Source organism: Andrena cerasifolii, chromosome 3 (assembly GCF_050908995.1).
Source record: "Andrena cerasifolii isolate SP2316 chromosome 3, iyAndCera1_principal, whole genome shotgun sequence".
In the NCBI taxonomy this organism is placed as follows: domain Eukaryota; kingdom Metazoa; phylum Arthropoda; class Insecta; order Hymenoptera; family Andrenidae; genus Andrena; species Andrena cerasifolii.
This window is the reverse complement of record NC_135120.1, coordinates 3273576-3281898: the sequence shown is the minus strand read 5'-3', so window position 1 is coordinate 3281898 and position 8323 is coordinate 3273576. Positions and strand designations below refer to the sequence as shown.

Genomic DNA, 8323 nt, shown 5'->3' with positions numbered 1-8323 from the left:
CTAGCGGCAAAACACATTTTTCAATAAACCATTTTGTTTTTATTGTTAAAAGAAGGATTCTGGTTTCTTGAAATTCATTTCTTTATCGCATGCCAACCGAACCAAATCCCACAATTCCACGGGTAACCGCTCTACACGTGGAATCTCCTGTAATAAACGGTAACGCCACGTTTGAGAACGTTACAAGGGAGGCTAGTGCGGTGTCCTCATTGAGTGAAGGGTGGTACCAGTCGAAGGTCATGATTCCCCTCCTGGTAACCCTCCAGTGAATTGCTTGCCCAACAGCTCCTACCGTGAAACTTACACCAGAAGTGAAACTTCCATCTCCTCCAAAGGAGTTACGGCGGAGAAAGCCCAATGGAATCCATTCAACATCAGGCCCAGTCGCTAGACCTCTTCTCCTACCATCATCCTCCTTCCTAACCACAACCCAGATTCCCCTTTTAGTCGCCTCTTACGACGACCAGGAGTTACTAGATGTGTTCTATACCTCCCACCCACAGGAGATATGAAACTTGATAAGCAAGACAAAATCCATTTAAGTAAGCACGGTATGCATCATAGATTTTTTTCTTTTCTTTTTGAAGGTCGCTCATTTCAAACATACATATATTATGATATATGCTTGAATTCGTTTTGATGTCAGCTATAATGTACCCGAAATAAAACTATATAGTTTCATATGAAAAACACTTGTCACGTTGATAATTCCGAAAATATGTCCCTCGGAGGGGAAAATTGTATGCGTCATCCTTGGGAAACCTTTCAATTACGTTCTAAAACTCTTTTATATCTTTAAACCTGACGAAGATTTTCGGATGTTATCTTTCTCGTGACCTGTATTTACATATACTAAACAATGGTAATGATGTTAATGTGGAATACAAGAAAAAATAATAATCTGTTTATATTTTAATAATAAGAAATCGATAAAGTTTTATGTGCAGTGAAAGGAAGTAGCAATTTAATTTTGAAATGAAAGAAGTTAGAAGGTCGATTAAAGGTCATGGTATTGTCGACGACTTTGGCTACAGGAAAAACATCATTTTCTATTTAGAAAGTTGAAGGTGATGTGAACCGAACTTGATAGAACTTTTTCTAACTACGGCTGATGAAAATTTTGAATGGTATGTTACATGCAAATAGGTGTAACACTTGCATGGAATTTGTCTTGACATCTTCTGGCAAACTATACGTAAAAAATAATAACATCTTATTAAGGCGCGGTGGGATACATTATATTTTTAATTCGAAAAACAATATTTCTATATTTTTGTTGTCATAGATTATGTCGCATTATCACAAACTGCGCAGATCTTTGAACGAGGTATGTACGTACATATATACTAAGCGCGTACTGTTACTATATCTAATCAAGTACATAGTAACCTATTATAAAACCTGTGCAATTTTTCAACTTCAAAACTGATGAACTAAGTCAATGAAAATTGGTATAACTCCAATTCTAATAGATAGTAAATATCTACGTGGCAGGATATTAATGTACATGCAACAAAATGTAAAATTGGTACTAAAATATAAGGTAAAAATACTTGCAATAAACGGCTTAGCAATTATGAGGATGTTTCCGAAGAAGATGATGTAAAGGAGGCGGGTATACAATTATAATTCCGATTTACATGGTAGGGGGATATAATCAAATTCGGTGAATCAGTATAAGAGAAGATCGAATACTGAAGCAGCGCCAGTTGTGTTGAGTTTCTTGTGTCTAGCACATAGAACAGTGAATTCCATTTGGTGGATCTTCCTCATCGCATACGGATCTATTGAGGACGTGAGTACCTCTAATTTTTATATTATTATATACACAAATTATCCGGAACTCAATTTTCTAGTATCCATAGCATTTTTCAAATATAGAATGTTTAAATAATATTTGATCGTGTATAACAAAAACTCTATAATATTTGGTGTTGCATTTAGATATGAATAACGTTTCTCAAATCCTCACAATGAAATATCCTATCATTTTTCATAACAATCAGCAGTAACTTTGGTAGTAACACAGTTTAATTGTTCTATTCACTGAATAATAACTATATCAAGCGAAATTTTTTTTATATCTGAAAGACGTACTAACCATTGACGTGATATTTTGTTAAGCGAATGGATAGGTTTCTTTATTGTAATCTTCCCTAATGTAGGAAAGAAATATAAATTTTTCATTTATTCCAACGTTTTCCGTTTGATTTTTTTCTTATGGAAGTCTATAACGTACTTGTTATAAACTGTTATTGTAGACCAGTACAGCCATTTTCCTGCCCTTTTTCTAATTATACAGAGCAAATCACCTACTACTAAAGATTATTCTTAAGAGAGGATCTTTATTTTAAGAAGGTAAATGATACCACAGAGAATATTTTATTCTGAGGATTATATGTTTCGTTAAATAAGATAGCATATTTTCATCGTCAGTATATTATAGCTAATATGAAGAGAAATTCACCCATATACATATAATATGCTGATCTTCGGATGATCTCATACGGAAAAATTCTTACCAAATCATGATTTCGTGTATTAGTGCGACGACTGTATGTACCATATTTTAAGGGGACATTTTACTCACTCGATCGAAAAATCCGCCACTTTTCGGTGATGGTTTTTATAATGCAATACACATTTAACGTTTTCGAATTTCGGGGGGTATATTGTACCACTCTTGAAATACAAGGAAAAGTCTTTAGTGTTTGTTTATTTTACTTGTTTACTTAAACAGTGAAGTTGGCGTTTTCAGAATTGCTGGCGGTTGAAACTTCGGACGACTGGATCATCTGAAATAAAAAAAAACAAACATATTTTTAATTTGCAGGTGTATGGCTATCTCGCTAACCACAAATATCTTAAGATTTTTTTAATATTTTCCCACATTTTATATCTACTAAACAGAAAAGAAACGCCCTTTTCGGTACTTTCAACTTTGATCGACTCTCATTTTAATAATTTTGATCCAAAGTTGTTCTTTCGCGGAAAGCGAGATAACCATACTCCTGCGAATTAGAAATATGTTTGGTTTTTTCATTTCCGATGATCCAGTCGTCCGAAATTTCAACCGCGAGCAATTCTGAAAACGCCAACTTCACTGCGAAATAATTATGTAAACAAATGAAATAAACAAACAACAAAGATTTTTTCTTGTATTTCAGAAGTGGTACAATATACCCCCCGAAATTCGAAAACGTTAAGTGTTTATTTCATTATAAAAACCATCACCGAAAAGTGGCCGATTTCATCGGCCGAGAGAGTAGAATGTCCCCTTAAAAAAACATTCACCATATATTCGTACACCATCGTTGCAGTATCTGTTGTTCATAAGCATTTTATAGTCACAGTTATTCATCCATTGTTTTACGTATCCTTTTAATCTCAATTTAAAAATGTTATATTTGATGAATGGAAAATTTGCATTGAAGATATGGGTCAATGTATTATCACATAGCGTAGGAATAGTATGGATAAAATTTTGAAAAATGTAGAATATTTCGTGAAAATTTTACCCGCGAATAATGTTTAGAGGTTAAGAGTTACCACTTCAAACACATTAGTATTCTATTCGTGCACAATAATAAGGAATATACGGTTAAATAAAACATACCGACAATATTCCTATGTTTCTGACTTTAAATGGTGACAAACGAATATTAATATGTCGTACGTGGTTGAATTTCGCATTTTATCGACTGTAAGGCTGCGGTACCTATATATAATACGTAAAGCAATTTAGAAAAATACCACTGTAGGGGGGAGTCCTGCAGTACCCGCCACTCAAAGCTTTTGTACTATAACTTGGGCTATTGTTGGTAAAAATCAGATTTCACAAAGTGATTTGTAGTACAAATTGTGCTTAATAAAAGGGGACTAATCCTTTTGTCTTAAATTTTATCATAAAGATTAATTATTTGCTGGATTAAAAAAGTTGTAATTCGCAGCGAATGAAAAATTGTCGTCCAACTACTTAGTAGATTTTAAGGTCTAAGTAATTAATAATGTTAGTAAAAACATTTAAAAATACAATAGAACATTTATTTAGGCACGTCTACAAATATCACAGGTAAAATAATCGATATTTTCTTGGTCTGTACAGTCCTCGCGAGTCCAGCCCTTGCATTTGATGCGCTGCACCAAATCTTCGTTGAATGATTCTTTACAAATGATGCACTCAGTGACTTGTTCACCAAAGCCTAGTTTAAGTTTAGTTTAGTCCATTTTTGTTTTATAGTAGCATTTTCACAGCCGCATTCACATCGTTCTGCGTCCATTTTCCTTTTTTTCTGTTTAATTTCGGACATTTTTCTGCAGAGTAGCAAAGAAGAAGAAAAGTAAAAAAATTTAGCCGGTACTGTACGATTATAAGGAGGCCGATACTGCACGACAAGCACGTAAAAAAGTTATAGGTTTGATGTGTAATGTACAAAGCAAATTGAAAAAAAAAACGGGGCATTTATGTATACCTAATAGTCTAAAAATAATGTACGTAATATGACAGAATTATTTAATTACCTGAAAAATAAGAAATCAGCTATGAAAAATAACTTTTGTCGTACGGAAAACCAGCGTAAACGTTAAACGTCTTAAGACTCTGGTAATACTGAAAAAAGAACGTCACCGGAATACGTTGCTCAGGACAATAGTATTTATTTATTTCTTCATCAATAGTGTAGGACTTTCCCTTATCTGAAATTTCGAAAAATGTGATCTCTTGAAAAACAATATTTTGTGCTGTGCAATTTGCCACCTAAAAGGCTTCCCAATACAGATATTTACTCGTATCATTAAAAGTAATGAAATTATTTTATTTTACTGTTAGGCGACTGACCCTGCGTATTCAGACATAAGTAATACATATTTTTTTAATACGATGAAATTGTTAAGCATGTTTGGAAAGTGTATGACACTTTGCGATTTCAATTTTTTTTACAATAGAGTCGTGGGCGAAGGTCCAAACCTGCTGATGATAAAGAAACGTTTGAATGTAAATAGATATAGATAATACATATACTATTATACAATGCAAATGCATACAGCACAAATATAATAGTATATTATAATATAATAATGTAGTAAACATATTACAAACATTTTACGATGAAACTTTCAAATTCCAATTATTTTTTATTGAATATAAAAAGTAAATAAAGAGCAAACAGAACAGGTATTGAATTTTACACTACCCCTCCTTCCATTAAAACTGAAGTAAATAGGTATATCGTACCACTACTAATTCAAGCAAATGTGCAATGTGTGAAATTAAGTGCAAATATCTCTATCTTATTTATGAATTGTTTAGTCGCAATTGGGACATCGTGCAATGAAGTTAATTTTTCTCTGGATCGGAAAGGGTAGGAATAATAAATTGACTCTTTAATTTCTTTAAAGGGGTATTCTGGTCTGACGAGTCGTTTTCGTCGCGTTATTTCGGATTTTTTTACGAAGAACCCATCAATTTTATTATTATTTAGTTTATTGCTACATATTTACTGATATTTGAACTATCTGTACAAATTTTGTCAATAGAAAAAAATTAAAATCAAACGCAGTTGACTGCTTTAAAGTAATGGTGAAAAAAACCAGGGTGTCACGGTGCCCATGATTGGGCTCGTTCTAGTGATCTATAACAACAAATGAAAAGAGATCCGTTATCTGTATGACTGTGGCTATCGTTCCTACCAGAGTGATAAACAAATATTGAAAATTAAGCAAATGGCGGCGGTTTGAAAATTAAGTTTCGATTTTCGCACAATTTTGCAACTTTAAAGGTCTGTGAAAGTTTAAATAAAAAATATTTTACCATAATTCTGGTAGGGACGATAGCCACATGTGTGCTGATAATATATGCAAAACTTGGATTGAGTTGGTCCAGCCGATCTTGAAATATCATGGTCACCGGTTCGAAAAACATGGTTTCGAGAAAAACGCGTTTAAAGTTTTGCGTACAATTTAGACAGAAAGGTGACCTAGGAGAGTAACGGCCTCTTTATAACCAAATGGTCGATTTTTGTGTTTTAAAAGATACAGAAATGCACCCCCCCCCCCCCCACCGCCCTCAGAAAGAACAGTCCGCCGAAACTTTGTCGAAATACACTTCCAGGAACAAAACTGTTATACGTCGCCCGTCCCGCTCAGTGAGTGCGCCATATACCTACCTATTCTGCACCCTGTAGCTCTGCAAATAATACGAATTGGAAAAAATCCCTTTGCACACGTGTTACCCATATAATGTACCTATAGAAAATGCAAAAAAAAAATCGATTTTTTTTACCCGTCAGACCAAAATACCCCCTTAAATGACAATACGCAATTATCCACATGTGTGCCTGTTCAACCCAGATATAAAACATTTTACACATTAAACGAATGTTATAGTTAGCATCACTATAAATCTTGATTAATACATATATTAGCTTTGTCTGAAAGTTCTGTAGTTTTTTTTGCTTATCGCCGTGGGGTGTGACGTGATTTGATAGGTACAGATAAATGTGAAACATTAAACTTTTTAGCAATATCAGATGATGTTGAATAGGGATTGCTTTGTAGTAATGTCTTCAGAACGTCATTATCAATCTTCGACGGCCGTCCCGAACGAGGTTCATTTTCAAGGATTCAATCCCCACCTTTACATTTTACAAACCACCTTCGCACTATTCTAACCTTTACAATGTTATCTCCAAAAACGGTACACGAGTTTTCTGCCGCGAAAGTAGCGTTACTTCCACGTTGGTATTCGTAAAGGATACAGAGCCGCAAATGTATCTTATGCACTAACATGTTTATTATTAAACTTTTAACGATAAACTAATGACAGACACCCACATTCAGATTACTTTTATACTTCAGGGCAGGGTAATAAAAATCAAACCATTTGGGATTTCCAAATAAAGATTTCAAACATTACTAAAGTGCAGGAGATATATGGCTGGAAAAAACGACAAAACTTTCTAACGAGTCTAACACTTTAGATGACAGTAAACAGAGAATTCAACTGCAAAATTATAAATACACAATTTACTTCTTAATGTATTGTTACTCGTGGCAGTAGCGAAGAACGTTCAGAAAAATATTAGTCCGAAAAACATATTTATCTTAATATATAAAGCAGAAAGTTTGTTTGTGTATTTGTCTGTTGCCTAAAAATTTTCGAACGGTAAACTCTTGGATCACGAAATGTGCCTCAACTCATTTTCCTGGCTAATCCAACTAAGGTAAGCGTGGACAAACAGCCCCGTGACAAATTTTGTTGATATTGTTTACTAAACAATGTTTGTCACCTGAAACACCATTCCGCGAAACTTCAGATCTCTAACCCCCCCGTTTAACGATAATATGGGGATAAGCGCTCTTAGTTTTATCATTTTTTTTCTCGGTTACTGCTTAAGATAATTAAATGAAACAAAAGTGACAAAATAACAACATATTAGAGGGTGATTTTTGAAAACAACCCTTTATTATAATACATTATTATCTAACTATCCAACGTGTATAAAATTTGTAGGGTTATCGCGTTAGTGGAACATACTTAATACGGTGGGCCAAAAAAATAAAATTATCGAAACTCAAAACAGCCTAGTGCGGAAAAGTTGCGTCTGGGGAACACAAATGGAGGCAAATTTTTTTCTTGAAATCGTTCAATATTTGACCGGGCTCAAACGAGGTCAAAGTTTTTAATTTTTTATCAAGTTTCTCAACTTCCATATAATTTCGAGAAATTTGCATATTTCACAGTTGAGGATCAGAAAATATTATTTAAGCACATTAACAGCTGAAATTGTGTTTTATATATTGACGGGAAGTGGAGTATCTATGTATTTTTATTTTGAGACATAACGCGGTTGTAGTGAAGGAGAAACATATTTCATTGATTCAAGAGCCGATTCCACAGCCTGTTTGATGTGTAAGAATCAATAGCCATTTCTTATAGATTTTTGTGCGTTGAAAACGAATCCGCAAACCGTTTGTCACCATCACCCTCTGTTTTCGAGAAATTTGGTTTAAAAAAAAAAATGTAAATTTTCAACTTTGGACATATTTTGAGTTCAAACAGTAATAGTTATTCCGTTGCTTGTTCCGCCAAATTATTCTATGAACCCTCCCGAATACAACGATATAAGTTATTACTGCATTATGAACGTGTAAACATGTTTAAACAATGATCGAAGGGAAAATAACACCCGAAATGCACCCATTCTTGCAAATATCTTTAAATTTATTTCCATAACTAAGGGCCTAGGAGAAAAATTGTCAACTGCATGCAATGCAGCAGACATTTTTCCATCGGAAAGCATCAACACAAGTGGTAAGTCATGTT

At 33.9% G+C, this 8323-nt stretch overlaps 1 protein-coding gene across 1 annotated transcript in view; it reads left to right on the top strand.

The window, feature by feature from the left end:
• Positions 1 to 1632: 1632 nt before the first annotated feature.
• Scaf (inactive serine protease scarface) overlaps positions 1633 to 8323 on the top strand; it is a 109000-nt gene continuing 102309 nt past the window's right edge. The window contains exon 1 of the mRNA XM_076808558.1: positions 1633 to 1795. The gene's annotated coding sequence lies outside the window, so the exon portion shown is untranslated. The remainder of the gene's footprint in view (positions 1796 to 8323) is intronic.